Genomic DNA, 18126 nt, shown 5'->3' with positions numbered 1-18126 from the left:
TATACATAAATGGGGAAAAATAACTTATTTTATATCATGTAAATATTTAATGCGATATACAATCGATTATTTCTTCGAGTTATCGTATATAATAGAGAAATTATCCTTAAAATGATCTAAATTCCACCATCCTACATTACTTATGATTACATAACAAACCGAAAGCCAAATAAAGGAATGAACCTTTAAAAGACAATACATAAAATAAAATCCTGTAGATTTATTGAGAATAATTACAGTAATAATTTATTAAATTTTACATTAAGTATACATTTGTAGTACACAATATATTTAATGTGAATACATAAACAAAAAGTCCATATTAATTTAAGTCCACTAATTGCATACCTCATCAGTGTATCAATTTTAACAAGTTTTATTTAACATAAAAAAAAAACTTACTTTGTAAGAAAAGTTTGAACAGAGTTGCATCGTACAAACTCTTTCCCACACCCTAGTATTGTAGTTCAGAAGATGACTGTACCAATCACCGAAAACCAAGCAGCAGAATCATGCGTTTACTTACGTCCCCCCTCCCCTCAACACACACAAAATAAATTAAACTATTTCTTGAAAAGTTCTCTGTCACCTTCATCTAAGAATATATTTAACGATACGAAGTAGGTATATTATACATTACTTTAGAATCTGAAGTGTGATTTAACTGCCATAAATTAAGACAGCATAATATGCATGCAAATTAGCTTAAATGAGTACCATACACATCACACGAAGCGAGCTACGCCAATAAAAAAAAATCACAGTCAATAAGAATTAATTAGATCTTCAGTCTATATTTTTAAATTGGTGTTATGTTGACGCTATGAATTTTGGGCTTTCTATACTAAATGTCTCTATGCCAAACTCTCTATATATAAAACGTTTTTCGTCGAATCTGCAAATTGAGCAAGCCGCGCACTAATGATGGGAGGCTGATGATAGTTCATCACATAGGAAGACACTTTGAAATGCTAGGTGAGTCACAACACTTTCTTCCTTTTTCTGGGATTTATCCTTACTTACGATCAAATTTGGTACCGTCTATGTAGTACCTGTGTGCGGCGTACCTTGAAATCATCTAGGTTGATAGCCTCCAAACACAGTGGACTCCTAAAATAAAACAATTGTTGTAAAATTACTATTTGTAGCATATGTGGCAAAATTTAAAAACGAAAGATAGCTCAGAATCAAGGTTAAGTCAAACGAAGCGTTTTATGCGGGTTTTTTTATCTTACCTCAGGCTATCAAAAATACTAAAACATTGTTTCCTATACTTTTGGAAGTTATATACTAAATATCTTAATAACTATCACTCAAATTTGGTACGCTGAATAAAGTTATAGTGTAGATATAGAATTGAAACTATGATCCAAACTTAAAATAAACACCAGAATGATATTACAGAACACAATAAACTAAACTTAGGATGAAAATGGAAACTGTAGATGCGTGAGTATTACTGAGCGAAGGAAGGAAAGTAACTCAGCTGGGTTACGAGTTTGACAGAGTTCATACACAGAAATCGTTCGGTGGTTTATATTTCCTGCTTCGACTTAAAAGATAAAGAAGTTAAGCTCGCTTTAAAAAGAGTTAAAAAGAAAAAATCTTTTAAAAGATTTAATTTATTCTGAATTTTTGTTCAGTATTTGTAAATAAATAATGTAGAAAACCGACACAGAGCTTGCCCGCTGGACTCTGGCGCCCAAATCCCAACTCCGCTATATGCATGCCTGTCATAAAGTAATAGAGATATAAACTTTTTTTAAAAGTGCAGATTAAGCCTAGCTTAATATTTACATTTTTTTAACGATACCTACAGTATGGCGCTAAATTCGTCGTACAAAAGCAGAGGAGTGTTTCCTGAGAGTAAAACAAACAAAAAAGTTCCAATAAACTTAGGGCGAAAAGCTCATCGTTCACGTGTTATAGGCTGCCGAAAACATGAAAAAATCAATTCTAAAGGTCCATAGATCTAAAACTATGGGACCTACCAAAGTCGGGTCAAGACTTCACTTAGGAACTAATATGAAGGGTAAGGGGAAAAAACAAGGAATGTCCATATGTGTCCTTTATCGGGTGCTTTGTCCTATCTGTTGGTGACTCTAGGTACTATTTGACAGTATATGCCATGCATGCGTAAATGTCGAAATCTCCATGTAAAAAGGGGCAAAAGATTTAAGTGCCCTATTCTTTTTTAACGCGGTTTAAAATATAAAAACGCCGTTTTCTCGAAAATGCAGTTTTGTGACATTCCTCCTTTTTTCCCCTTACCCTTCATATGTGCTCTATCCAAAAATACATGTTTTAGAATCCTAAGGTACTCACGCAATAATTTTTATGGATGTAGTTGGAGAGTACTTTATATCATAGGCCCGTAGTCAAACTCCCTCTATAAACATTGTTGTGGAAGCACCTCAGGATTCTGAAAAACGCATTTTTGGATAGGGAAGTCTTGACCGGACCAAGGTAGGTCCCAAAGTTTTGGAGCTATGAACCTTTAAAGTTCATTTTTTCATGATTTCAGCAGCCTATAACACACAAACGATGGGGTTTTCGCCCTATGTTTATTGGAACTTTTTTTTTACTCTTAGGAATCACCCCTCTGCTTTTGTACACCGAATTTAGCGCCATACTGTATAAATTAATAAGGTAGAAGGATATGTGGTCCTTCTCACTATGCTCACTTATATATATATATATATATATATATCTTAAAGGCTAGTGATAAATAACACCAGCCCTCTGCTCCTATACCACCCTGTAATACCGGAGCAGGACGTTTGGACGCAAAGCCGTATATTTAAATAGGTTAATCTACTTAAATGGGTTATAATGTACTTCAAAAATAAAAACCGGATGATTACGTACTAAAAGCCTTAAAAATAGGCATTAATATCACTAAAACTCAAAAAATAACTGCACAACCTAAAATTAAGAAGTTTGGAAAGGTTAAATTTGATCCACATTTTCTTTAAAAGGCCATGGCAAACAGTCACTGAAAGTCTCAGTTGCAACAAATGCTTAATTTAGTTCTAATTTTTTTTTTTTTTTTTTTTTTTGTATAATGCAGAAAAAAATGGGTCTAATTATTTTGTTTTTAGAATGATATATCCTAATTTCAGGAAAATCGGAGACAATGACCAGCAGAAATTTTTTTCAGCATGAATCTATATTGGGCTAAAATAAAATTTGCTGTAGGCATCCTACAACACCCCAAAGTAAACTTCTGTGAAGTTATCTTTACAATATCTCTAAGTAAAGGATATTCATAACTTCATAGCAATTCATAACACTGCATTACTGCTTATTACTACGTATTTGCAACACAGATAATTGGAAAGGAAACAACAGTGAAATCTAATATACATATCGAAAAATTTACTTTGTCTTATGTTACAATTACCATGACATTAACATTCCATGACGGAATTATGGGCCAAATCTAGCATTATTCTGCCATGTCAATAGTTTCAAAATTCTGTACGGCGAATTCTTTCATCAGCTTGAATCTATTTTCTTCTTTCAGTTCAGCTGAATTTGAGTTTAACGTCCCGTGAACAGCGAGGCTATACAAAACGTGAACCTACTGATTAACGTGAAATCCGAACCACGACGTGAGCTCTCGTCGAGTTTTCTTCTTTTCTTGGGCGGATCGTCTCCTCGAAGCATTGCCTCGTGTCCTGCTTCTCTTTTTTCCTTCGAAATGCATCAATAAAGCGCCAAATCAAGCAATGTCGTTTCTTTACGTTCGATATATTATAAAGAACAGAAGTTTGTTTATTTTGGAGTGTCATTGGCTGCCTACAGTACATTTTATTTGACACATTCTTCCTATTTAAATGTATAGTTAGTGCCTATTTCTATGAAAATTTATTAATATTATAGTGTCTCAACTTTCTATCAATACAACAGAGTCTCAACTATATGGTTTAATGGGCATATCGAATAATAATAATAAAACATTCAATAAATACTCACTTCCTGAACTACCCAATACATAGCATAAAGAACACCATTTTCATTCCAAAACCAGCTCATATTCATCTTTTCTGATCTCTCGGAACAGGTCAGTACTTAATAAACATTTCTTATGTTTTGTACCATGTGTTTTAATAATCTATTATAGAAAAAGAAAATGCAAAAAATTAAAATATGTACAGTATTTTACAAATTTTAAGTCACATCTTTATAGTAACTAAAAGTAATGAGAAACGTACATTGTTTTTAACTTAAATTAGATATCTGGTGCCTTCCATTTCAATTGAGGCAAAAATAAATAAATAAATAAATAAATAAATAAATAAAAAATAAAATTGTACCATCACCATCTCAGATATTGTTCAAACTTTTTTTTAATAGGAACTAGACATGTTTTTAAGGGACCCGTTTTTTTTTGTCGAAAAAAAAAAATCCCACCAAGTAATGGGCCATCAAGGACGAGGAGTACAATTCATGAATTGTAGAAAACGTGGAAAATGGTCAAATTCGGAGCCTCACAATTCAGCAATGGAGACATGTAGAGTTATAATTCTTGTTATGGTATGCACATAGGGATATGAATAAACTATATTTTATTATAGTTTGGTTTGCGTATGCGTATCTTTTTGTACATAAATTAACAAATGAACGTAAGTTTATGTGAAAAGTCGAAGTTTATGCTTTCTTTCGAGCACTTCCGGTTCGAATTTTAAATTCCGTTTTCAAGGTTGGCAAGACCTAGTTACCCGCTTCCCCCCCCCCAAAAAAAAGTATAGCTTCTGTGTGCAACCGTTTTATCGCAAAAAATTCGAGAAATCGTCAAATTTTCAAAAATCGTCATTTTCTCGAAAACATCATAATTTAAAATTCTTAAATTTTGTCAGATGGTTCAACTGTACATGAATAATAAACACCAAATAGCATTCTCGACCAATGCTTCATGAATGAACTACAGCCTTTTTAAGTTAGCGAACTTTCTTTAACTTTGAAGTCACAGTTGGCAACAATGAAAACAATGAAAGTGTAAAAAATTGTTTCCGCAAAGCATCGTGTAAAATTTCAAGATACAAATTCTATTTTACTGCATGTGGACTTCGCTTAAATTGGACTGTTATTCTGCAAAGGGAAGTTCAGAATGATCACTGGAGAAACGAGCAAATGTCCTTCTTTACGGGAGTGATATATTATTATGAAACAACTGACAGTTTTGCCGTAATAAGCGATGACAAAACACACGATTCGGCTCGTACTCATAGCCATGAATAGGATTCTAAAAATACTCGAAGAAAAGCGATAATATACGTTATAGGAAAAGGTTCGAACACGTGAAAATAAGTGTCAACAATTTAATAAACCGTTTCAGTGATTTCTGATGGTGCTGCATTCCACTTTAAAAATTGCTTTCAGATGTCCAAGATGCAGACAGGTCTAATAAAGCAGTAGCTTTTCAGTGAAACCGGCCGTGGTAAGGGTCTCTGCGACGTATTGGGGAGAGGGGGGATAAGAATGTAGCAACCCGGGAAAATGAAAAACAGATTCACAGTATTAAACCTGCAGAAAAATTCGTGAGTATAGTGCAAGTACCAACTCCGGGTATTACTCTCGTCTTGTTGCCAAAAACCGAATTCGACAATCAAACAAACAAAACAAAACAAAAAAAAGTGGGAAAGTGTGCGACCGTTAACTGGTATTTACCGAAGTCATTTTTGGCTTTTATGGCAGTAACGGGTCACCATGGACTAACTTCATGCTTTCCCCAAAATCGAGCTTCTGCAATTCAAAGTGTAGATTTAAGAAATCTGCAAAAATGAACTTTTGTTATATGCATATATGATAACCAGTGATGGATAGCAGAAATATTATCAATAAATCATAAATTACATGAAATTGCAGTGTTCTTTGTGTTTCCAGGTGGCGCGGTAGCTCAGTGGTAGAGCGTTCACCTCCGGTGCTTAGGGTCCTTGGTTCGATCCCAGCTCGCGCCGTGTGGACTTTGTGGTGGACAAACACCGTGCTGGTGGGTTTTTCGGAGTTCTCCCGTTTCCTCCCACTTTCTTCATTCCACCATTTCACTCATTTCTCATAATCACTGTCTCCTTTAGCCTAACCGGCATAAACGTGGGACGTAAAACTCCCAAGATTTCATTTCATTTTTTTTCCCTTTGTTTCCACATGGCCCTTCAACAGGGTACAGGTTTCCAGAAGAGAATAAGAGAAGATAATATAAGTGTTTTGTGACTATCGACAACGTGCTACGAGTTGTGAGTGCACCAACACCTATTGGAGCATTTGCCATGGTAACATGCTATTAGCGAAGAAGACACTAAACAAGCAAATAATTACTTTAGAGTGGAAAAAATCAGTGAAACTTTGTTTCGTAATCGTAATTTACACCTCAGGTTACATCGGTTTAAGAAAACGGAGAAGGGGAGGCTCATCTTATTATTTGAGAAAGCCTTTTTGATCAAAATAATAAAAAGGAGCCAGGAGAAACTTTTATTCTTTATTTAATGAATGTGAACCACAAACATCATCAAATTGTTGCACTTTCATTGTTTTCAGTGTTGCCAACGGTGATACTGAACTTAATGAAACTTCGCTAACTTCAAGGGGCTGTAGTTCATTCATGAAGCATTGGCCGACAATGTTATTTGGTGTGTATATTATTCATGTAAAGTTGAACAATTTGACAACATTTCAGGATTTTAAAATATGGTGATTTCGAGAAAGGTGATTTTTGAAAATTTGACGGTTTCTCGAATTTTTTGCGACAAAACGGTTGCACACACAAGGAATACATTTTTTTTCGAGAAGCGGGTAACTAGGTCTTACCAACCGTAAAATAGAATTTTAAAATTCGAACCGGAAGTGCTCGAAAGAAAGCATAAACTTACGTTCGTTTGTTAATTTATGTACCAAAAGATACGCATGCACAAACCAAACTATAATAAAATATATTTTATTTATATCCCTATGTACACTCATGTCCAAACTGATTGTCGCATATCTATAACTGTCTTCCTGTATGAATATAATTTGATAATGATTTTGCATGGTACTATTGATTCTGATACTACATGTATAATCGGGAAATGTATACTCGTAGTAAATTTCAGAAGAAAATAATTACAAACACGAAAATTAGAATGAGTAAAACAAAATGTTGCTAAATGGCCAAGAAAGTTTTATTTTCGTTTTATTGTTCTTATTTACTGCTCTTTTGACATGAAATTTGCCACATACATCGTCTTTCCCGATTATACACATACTACATTATAAGAAATACCGGACGAATTCGTTATCAAATTATATTCCTACAACAACATATTTATAGACATGCGACAATAATTTTTGTCATGAGTATACATACCACAACAAGAATTATAACTATCTGTCTCCATAGCTGAATGGTGAGGCTACGAAGTTTACCATTTTCCACGTCCTCTAAAATTCGTAAATTGTACTTCCCGTTTTGATGGCCCATTACTTGGCGGGAAAATCTTTTCCGACAACAAAAAATAGGGGTCATTTAAAAAACATGTCTAGTTGCTATTATGTAAAGTAATGATGCAGAACCACAGGAGTGAATTAAAGCTGTATTAGATGTAAGGCATAGTTGTATGGGATATAAAATTTTTACACGACGGTTACGTTCATATCCACCGTCGCTAACATGCCCGCTCCATACGGAAGCACACCAAGCTCATCCTGCTACGCCCTTGTGCTCACTCTGTTAATAATATTCGTGCTTTTCAGTGGCTATCTAGCACTGGTTGGTTCGTATTTTTCGCACTGTCGTTCTATTGTTGCTTTTTTTCATGGTAATCTTTACTTTCAATTTTCAATACATATATATTTGCGCCTGATTTATATAAGAGTTGTACTTCTGCACTTTTGATGCACAGAGTTAAGTTGTTCTAAAGGAGAACATACTTTCGGGAAGAAGAAGAAGAGGTTACAAATACAAAACATACCTAAAATATAAAAACTTACTCTTTTCTTTATCATAGCACTATCGTATTCTAGATTCCTCACCCAACTAAATGAGGATTTCACTTAAGAAGTATCAATAACACTAAAACTGTATTCTGTAACCATCGCCGCCCGCTGCAGGGAGCACTTGCTTTAACAATGGATTTTCCTAATTAGTATTAAAATATGCTAAATTTTTTTATTCACACACAACAGTTAGTGAAGTTAGCAGTGAGTTGTAATAATTGTTTTTTTACATTAAATATTATGTGGTTCTAGGTATTTGTATCCGTGACTTTGCTTATATGTCGGTCCTTTTGCCCACTCCCCCCTGTAAAAAAATCCTGTGGGAGTTACTATGTCTACATTTCCTTTTAAAATTCGCTTATATACTACATATACATCTATATAGCAACTAATTTTTAATAAAGATGAATATATTTATGATTACGCCAACCACACGATTAAATTAATCGAGAGCCGTAATTAGTAGACACTACTTTAATTGGTTAGTGCATCGCATACACGACAATGACAACTAGCATATCTGAGGATGTTTCATACTGTGACCAGAAAAATTTACTTCGAAATATCCCATACTGCAGCTAATTTAATATTATATAAGAATTTCGATACTCGAAAAGAAAGATCAATTGAGACGTGTTAATTTATCCTGAATAACTGAGTCCTGCAACCAAGGAAGAGGGGTTAAAATAACTAATTGTCTATAACAGCCCAAGTACCGGCAATAATTAAGTGCAATGAGCAATTACAAAGACGAGACGGCTATTTTTACCGCAAAACTGTACAGCTGTTCTTCCTTTTGCTTAATGTAACCAAGTAAGTTGGTTAACACCTTTTGACAATTTTCTTGGTAACTAAAGGTCAGAAGGTATAGCGTCGCTGGCTTCCCGCACTTGGACCTGCTCGTCACTGGGGATGTGGTAAGAGGATAGCAAATCACCAGCCACCATTCACTGCGCTCAGCGAGCCACGAGTAACCAAGCTGGCAACTCCCCATAAACGTCACTACAACTTTTCACGGGAAAGCAACGACGTTATACCTGCCGTACTATAGTAATCCAGGAAAAGGCAATGTGTAGTATCACTGAGTACTGCTCGGTTAGTATTCGGCTACACGACTTCTAGCGTAGTTTTAACCGAAATTCGACTACCAGCAGCTAAGTTATCATTTAATTCTTACTCTGCACACGAAAAGAAAGAAAAAAAAAGTTCATATGGACCCGTGGTCAAACGTCTATAGTTACAGGCTGCCGAAAACGTAGGAAAAGGAAATTTAGAGGTCCAGACTTCCACTACTTGAGACCGATCCCAGCCGAGTCAACACATTACTTAAGAACTAGTACGTGCCCTATCCAAATATCCATATTTCAGAATCTTGCGGCACTTACACATTAATTTTTATAGAGCCAGTTGAGGAATACTCAGAAAAGTTGAAGTGCTCATAAACTGTCCATTGATACGCAAGCACCGCAGAATTCTGAAACATGGGTATTTGAATAGGGCACATACTAGTTCTTAAGTGATGTTTTCCTTGACTGCGCTCAGTCCCACACTGAAGCTATAGATTTTTAAAGTTTATTTTCTTATGTCTTCGACAGTCTATAGCTTCGAAAGTATGGACTTTTGACCACAGGTCCATATGAACTATTTCTTTGCTCTGATGTGACAATTCACCTCTGTAGGTTTGATGCTTTAAATTTTCTTACATCCTATATATATACCAGGGTTGGCTGGTTTAAACCAGCTGTTTTTTTTCTTCAAAAAAACCAACTGGTTTAAACCAAAAAACGAGAAATGTTCGTAAAAGTGTAAGTGTTTGTAAAATCTTGATGAACAGACATTTGTGGGTTATCACGTTTCACTCCCATATATTATTCGTGTTATATTCAGACCTAAATTCCCCATTCATCACTCAAAAAGATTATACTACAAAAGCAACTTTTTTTTTTAAGCTTATAAATGTTTGTGATTTTCTTGTAGTTGTTATTATTGTTATGTAATTGCAATCAAAGAAAAATACTAAATATTGTTTCGTTTCAATGTTTACTATTGATAAAATACTTCGAAATGCCGTACTTTGTGTGTGGGGGGGAGGGGTCATACAGACCCCACGAGAGGCATTTAGTGAAATGAGAAGTATTTTTGGTATGTATTTATGTATAAATGAGTCTGAGCCAAAGTGGACTCAAATAATTCGTATCTTTATTCCCTTTTCTTATTGATATGCAGATAAAGTCGGTGTATTTCTTTAATTTGGACCAATAAAAGTCGTTGTTAACTAACTTGAACTAAATTAGTTCTTCTGTACTCCGTAGTAGTGTGAAATTGTCCATATGTAATTCTGTATAATAGTTTCACTTGTGCAGCTGTATATCTTTTTGCTCTTCTGAAATTACTCTTGACAATTATATCAAGAAGCATGTAAAGATCAGTTCAACGTATTTTTATAAGGATTCCTTCGTGAGTGAGTCGGCAGACGTATCGCATTTGTGGCCAATTAGTCCTGGTTCCGAGTTCAAATGGAGGACAGTTTCTCTAGGATGTAACTCGAGAAGCGGTTTTTATTCCGCATGTGACCCCTTCCAGCATAACCCGGTTGTTGCATAATAACATCAAGATGAAACAAACTTATTTCTGCCCATATATGATATGAATATATAGAGCAAATTATTTAAACCAAACAAACCTGGTTTAAACCAAAAAAGAATTTTTTTTTTCAATAAAAACCATGGTTTTTGCCAACCCTGATATATACTAATATAAAGAAACTTGGAGAAAGTTATATTGTCTACTGTAACGGTTAGTGACATAACAAAGAAGGCAGCAATCTTCTACAACACAGGCCCGTCTTCCAATTTAGCAGTAATAAAAACAGAAAACAACGTTCTCTGCGGAACACTAACCCGTCTCCACTCGCTAACGCTCACTCGGCATTATTATGTGAATTAAATATAAAACTTTGGTAAAGAAAGAAAGTAATTATTACACTTTTAGGCAAAAAGTAGGCGACGACCAACTTCGGAATAAATACCTGTTAGTGTGCTATTCCACTATCATCGTTTATGCGCGTAACCCCCATCGCTGACGCGCCTGCTCCCTATGGGCGCACCCTTATCACTCGGGTTTTCGTGCTGCACTCCTGCCCTGACTCAGTTAGATAGCACTCGCGCTTTTCAGTGGCCACCTAGCACAAACTAGGGCTTAAGTTTAGAGTTGCCTATCCAGTCTGTAGGTGCCCTTGGACTTTGCAACATACAAAAAACAGTGCTTAAAGTATTAAAAATTATTACATTTCACTTAACTTTAGTACTCCGTTGGCTTTACAAAAATTTAAAAGGTTTTCTTCATTATTTTTGAGCATCCATTACACCTGTTCGCCATATTTTACAACTACCATGCTGCTGAAACCTTCCGCGAATGCTTCCGCATCCGGCAAATAGTACTAACTTCCACATATCTTTTCTCGTATTAAACATAACTCTCATGCCGAACTTAAATTCCTAAACATCAAATAAAAACTTCAAATTATCATTTCTTACCTCATTTCTCCTGTAAATTTTCCTGATTTTTATAAAAAGCGGAGGGGTAACTCCGGTTTGTGATTTATGCACGGGTTAATTTACAACGCCCGCTCCAGCAGATACTCTCACTCAGAAAGTAGAAATTACACATTAATAATTTTATGAAAATGAATCAAAACTTACCTACCCTTAAGCTAACCCCTACCCTACTTATTTATATCTTACTCTACTTTACCTTACCCTACTCTACTATATTTTTTTTTTTCAAAGGGCCCTACTTATCGATGCGCAGTTGGGGCGTGTCTTGTAGTAAAGTTTACCCTTATGCACTCTAGTTTTTATGTTGTACGTCCATACCGTCGTTATACTGACCTCTCCGTATGTCAATCTGCAAGTAGTAACTAACCCCTGCGGGGCTTCTAACCCGTTCCTACTACTACTTAAACTATCGATCCGTATAGTAAATCTCCACGCAGGTCAAGTTCAGACATACCACGCGAAATAATTGTTGAAAAATTATGGTTCTTTTACTAATTTATTGTCCGAAAGAGTTTCGTAAGGGTTCTGCTCTTGAGAGTACGTAGGAGGAGTTGAGTGATTGCAACGAAAGGCTGATATTTTGTATCTCCCCCAATCTTGCACATATAAGATTTACAGTTTGTTAGTTACTTTAGAAAATATAGCTGAGCTAGGGACAGCTAGCGAAGAGAGTTACAAGCACCCAGAGCCCTTGTACTTCTACTTTTATCACAATTTAGACAAAAAACAAAGTACTCGGTTCTGAAACCATGAAACGAGTTGGGGGAGATGCTAAATGCCATCCCCAAATTTTTCTGTACATTTTACAATCTGTAGACCCGTATAGTAAAACTACATCTTGACCTGTACGTTAAGTTTTCATTTAATAATCCATTTATTTATTTGTTAAACACTTTATTGTAAGTTTTTACATTTACTATATCAGCGAAAAGAAGTTATTTTTACTCCTTGAATTTTATTCATCTTAAAAATAAAAACATCTAACATTAAAATACGTTAGATAACATAATTATTAATATTACTACTATTTAATAATGTAATTTTTAATTCCATCTGGTATGGTGTTCCAGAGCACGAATACCCACCTCAAGCTTCTCATTGGAATTGCTTTCTGCAATGACAGGCAAAAAGTATATTGCAATAAAGATTAACATTACTTTGCGTTGCATTGTTCATGTTAACATTTACTAATTTATGTATTTATTAGACTTTGCCAGCAATTCTTCATACACGTCAACATAACATAAACAACCATCGTAACAGTTAGAATGGTCCACCAATATCTTCTTGTTCTTGTTGCTTTTGCTTCTTGTTGCTTTCTTGCCCCGAATATCTAAAACTCATTTGTTTTCAAAACTCGCAGGTTCAAATCAGCGTTGCCAGACTGACAGCTCGGAATTATTCCAAAACCTGATCGAAATTATGCTAGATTCGGTCAAATTATGCTAGTTCCTCATAATTACTATTTCAGGAGTTTTAAAAGAAAAAAGAACGAAGTTGAAATACAGTAACGTAACTTAAAATACGCAGAGCGCAAGAATGCGTGGATAGAACTCAATACTTCACGCACCAAAGCTTTAACTCAACTAAACTAGTGCAGTCGTTGCCAGACTCAATGGCGTATATATCGTATAAATGAATGCAAAGTGTCTGTTTACATATTTTGAAAGAAAATTACCTAGTAGCATAAGCGGAGTTAGGAATTGTCTGCTGGGGGGGGGGCAAATTTTTGGGCGGTCTCTGACCTTTCATTTCAGGAATAAAGATGGTCATGAAGTCAGAAATAAAGATGGTGAAATTGTCAAAAAGTTGGGGGATAATGGCCCCCATAGCTCCGACCATGCCTCGCAGTTAAAGGATTAGAAAACCGTGGGTGGAGCCACAAAAAGAAGCCCAAAGCCGTTTTTAACTTACTTCGGAAAATAAGACTGCCTGTATGGTTTACCGACTATATGAATCGATGAAAGAGGATACATTTCTGCTGTTCTTTTTCTTCCCATGACGAACTTGTTTCTCATCTTCAGGTTTTACGGCTTTTTGATAAACTTGCTGAAATTATTCTAGATTTGGGTAGGATGCTAAAAGCAAGATGCTAGATCCTAAAGAAATGCAAATTATGCTAAATCTAGCATCATTATGCTAGATCTGGCAGCGCTGGTTCATATACTTGCCCCTGGCGCTGCATACTACAGGTAATAGAATGACGTGTAAGGCTGGGCCTCCATTGCTTCCGAATGTGATTGCGAATGCGAATCAAGTTGGAATGTCTCTTTCAACGCTTCAATGTGAAATATTTTTGCTTCAAAATTCGTACCTTAAAATCTTGAGAGCACGAAGAAGACGAATGCGGATAAATGACATATTTTGCACATTCAAAGGATGAAAGGCATTTCCTTTGTGTGCAAAATAGACTGAATGTCGCTCCCTTTATTATTATGCTTTCGTGGTAACAGCTACTGTTTTCACTTTAAAATAAATTAACTAAATAAAATTAGAGATTACAGAATCAATCTACTTTCTAAGTAACTATTCTCCATGAGTAAAAGGAACCCGTTTTTGCTATTTCAAACATATTTTTCAATAATTACATATAATCCTAAAATCATTATTTAAGGAACAGAAAGGAAAAATAAATTGAATAAAAAGTTGGAGTTCATGTATTAGTGTATTAGTTCATGTATTATGTATTAGTTCATGTTAAATCTTCATATTTTAAAGACAAAACAAAGAAAAATATAGATACCTTCCACGCCAAGTTCCTTGCTTATATCTGCCCATAATTTGTTCACGACATGTCGTTTGTGATAATCTGGATAAGCTTGGTTCCACAATGCAACTTTATCAAAAGCACAATTTATTAAACCATGAACATCTACTTCCATCTTAATTTTTTTTTTTTTTATCTTCGCACCTTGCAACGTCGTCTGCTTTCACGCAAAACAAACTTTATTTCTCTCGTAGCGCTCAATTTCTCTGCAGACAAATCTCCTTCGCACGTATTCGGACGAACAATCCCAACTTGGGATCATTCGTGTCTTTTCGTCGGTTTTTTTACAATTTGCTGGTCGGAACTAGTCGACGCCTCTCCAATTTATTTACACGTGCTGGGAAATTCGCATTCGCAATCGCATTCGGAAGTAATATAGAGGCGCGGCCTAAAAGACGTCCACATTTAATTCGGATTCCACGTTAATCAGTAGGTCCACGCTTCGCTGCTAAAAGGGACGTTAAACTCAATATCAACTCAACAATATATATATATATATATATATATATATATATATATATATATATATATATATATATGTGTGTGTGTGTGTGTGTGTGTGTGTGTGTGTGTGCTTTTGTGAATTTCTTCGCGTTTGTATGGTTAGCATATACGCCTTGAGCACGGGAGACCATGATTCGATTTGCGCTGGGAGCTCATGTAGTTGTTATACTACTTTAAACTGTAGCGGAAACAAACGTAATAGTTTCGCAATTAAAGCTTATAATGCATTACTAAACACGTATTTACTTACTTTGTGGTTCCTTAATTAGCTACTATAATGAAAATTTTGCCTACCCATACTCCTTTATCGTGAAACTTCAGATTTCTGTGACACTACCAAAACTTGCAAGTCACTCAAATCACAATGCCTACTGATTCTCAGTCCCCAAACTTTTAGGATTACTTTCTAATATCAGCGCCTTTTCTTAATCGGAGTAAGTAATGTGCCCAGTACAACACTTGGCTGTTTATGCTTCATAGAGACGCTAGAGACTGGGGTGCCGGATTAGGGATAGGGGGCTGGTATTGGTAACTTTCCTCTCTCTCTCTCTCTCTCTCTCTCTCTCTCTCTCTATCTATCTATCTATCTATCTATCTATCTATCTATCTATCTATCTATAGCTGCTTGAAAGTGGCTTATTTGCGGACTTGTAATTTATAGGTCTAAAAATAGTACGTCGGCATAATAAATTATATTAGGTACCGTGAATTGCCTAGAATTAACCAAAAAAGTAAAAACCGACTAGTGTTCCATTGCAAAAATGTGCTATCAACTGAGAAAAACATGTCCCAAAGTGGTCTATTTGCCGACTATGAAAATCACAAAGAAAAGTGTTTTATTTTTAGAATATTGATGTTTGATAGGCATTAAAGAGCTGAAAGGAACAATTTAATCTTTATCAACTATATTATCAACCTTCAAATAAAAAAGTTTGCATTTTTGGGACAAAAAAGTCAGTATGTTAGTCAAGAATGATGTTCGGTCATCAGAGGGAAAAGTGAAAAAAATTGAATTTTTAAAATTTCTGATATTAACTGTTGTGAATATCTATAATTGTTTAATGTGGTTTTATTAGCCATTAAAATAGGTTTTCCATCTTGATTGAGCGTTTAATATGCAAATATTTATTATAAACTGAAAAAAGTGGTCTATTTGCGGAAAAAAGAACCAGATTTCTCCAAAATCCGGAATAATCTAATTTTCTGTAAACGTTTAAGGGAAATAAGGTTTGAAACATATTTCCCTTTAGGGTGAAATTGTACATGACAATTTTTACTTCAATATTTTCATTAAAATGCTTAATAATGTACCTACAATAATTAAAGCTGCTTGTGGTCTATTTGCAGAATTCAATGTCACCATCTCCTACCTGAAACCTTCATTGTCATTTGACCGGTGTTTTAAATCAAATATTTGAAACCGAGTGGAAGTTAATGGTGACATTCAATTTATGAACACAAATTCCTAATTGACATGAGAAAATGCACCATACGGTTCCTTTAAATCATCACATGATTAATGTTCTTGCCCAATTGATGTTTTATTACGTACTACTTAGTTTGCAACATTGTGTTTTTGTGGTCTAAATGCGGAGTAAGGCTGCCAACCTTGCACAGTAGATAAACTACAATATTACGATACGCAATAGATAAAATTTTCTTATGTCGAACATGAATTAAACGTGTCACACAATGTTTTTTTTTTTTTTTTTTTTTTACGAAATTGAAACTAGATTCCAATCGTTTAAATATGTAAAAATACAAGTATATTGCCAAAAACCAAAAATTATTTACCAACATTAGCGAGGAGATGCAGAAAATTACACAGGTAGAGACAGAGTTTTCTTATCTTACAAGTTAGTAATACTTGATATTTGTGAGACTGCTGTCACATACATCTATAAAGTTGCCTTGCCCCCCCCCCCCCCCTCCGGACTTCCAAATTTCGAGTTGAAACTAAAGTCAACCGTTTGTTTTTTGTGTTGTTGGCTCTTTGGAAGAAACAACCGTTTGTTTCAATAAACATTAAGAGATATATACAAAACAAAGTTGGGTCAAATTCACACTAACTCTCTAACTTTTAAATTTCGATTCCAAACCAAAATCAATCGTTTTCTTTTCATTTTTCATTGATTGTTTTGAATAAAGAAAAAAAATATTTCGAAAAATTTTAAGACATATTTAAAAATAAAGCTGGGACTAACTTCGCACTGACCGCACTTTCAAATTTTGATTCGAAACCGAAGCCAATCGTTTGTTTTTCAGTTGTTACTGATTCTATTAAAATAAATAGTTTCTTTCGAAAATTATTAAGTATTGCTGTACATATAAGAAAAACAATATGAGTCCGCTTCCAACGTTGATTGCCATAAAATGAAAACGGTATTATATAGCAAGACGCGGTCATCTGTAACCAATTAAGCATCCCAAGAATATATTGGGTCTCCACTCTAATATCTCTACTAAAACTAGAAGTGATATAAATTTTAACCACTTATGATTTCAATAATAATTGAAAAAATATGTCATTAAAACTAAACACCATCACGTGGTGTATATGTGACACTTTTTTAATGTTTAAAGGGAGAATGAAGCACTATTTTTATTCAGTCCTTGTTCCAACAAATAGTATTACTTTCTTTCTTCTCAACTTGTAATAAATAAAGCAATTTTAAAGCGTTATTATCTAATCTGTATTTGTTGTGTTTCACTTCTTACTATCAAAGTATAAAAGAAAGTAATGAAATACCGGACTGGTTTCTTATGTAATCTGTATTGTATCGGGTATTTACCGTTATTATTTGGCCTTTTTTAAAACTTTATCATAAAATATATTCTACTTTCAATTGACATTAAATATTCTGTTATATATATAAACACTTGAAATTATATGAACTTCGAAGTCTGGACTCCCCTTGATGAATTTCTGCGTACGTTACCAATTGAGTTTCTCTTCACATTTTTTTACTACTTTTTGCTTTGAATGCAATTTGGAAGTGCAGGGCAAGTGTGAAGATGACCACCATTTTTATTATCAAAATATTTTAATGCTTTTCGTTTTTTTTAAAACAATCAACAACACGCAAAAAACAAATGATTGAGTTTTTTTAAAACTGAAATTTGGAATTTAAAAGACTAATATGAAGTTGGTCCACCCAACTTTATTTTGTAAATGGCTCTTAATATTTTTCGATACAAACTATTTCCTCTTAAACTAATCAATAAGACACAAAAAACAAACTTGACTTGAGCTTTGAATCGAAATTTAAAAGTAGAATAAGCAGTGTAAAGTGGCCTATCAACTGTATTCTGTAAATATCT

General features: G+C 34.6%; 1 long non-coding RNA gene across 1 annotated transcript; it reads right to left on the bottom strand.

The window, feature by feature from the left end:
• Positions 1 to 233: 233 nt before the first annotated feature.
• Positions 234 to 12949, bottom strand: LOC145669513 (uncharacterized). Its single transcript, XR_014128204.1, has 3 exons — positions 12620 to 12949; positions 3979 to 4117; positions 234 to 1110 (listed from the first exon to the last, which is right to left on the bottom strand). It is a non-coding gene; the product is annotated as an uncharacterized LOC145669513 (long non-coding RNA).
• Positions 12950 to 18126: the final 5177 nt, after the last annotated feature.

This window comes from Thermobia domestica, chromosome 14 (assembly GCF_964235325.1).
Source record: "Thermobia domestica chromosome 14, izTheDome1.hap1.1, whole genome shotgun sequence".
Classification (NCBI taxonomy): Eukaryota; Metazoa; Arthropoda; class Insecta; order Zygentoma; family Lepismatidae; genus Thermobia; species Thermobia domestica.
Note: the sequence above shows the minus strand (reverse complement) of the source record. Positions and strands in the feature narration are given on the sequence as shown.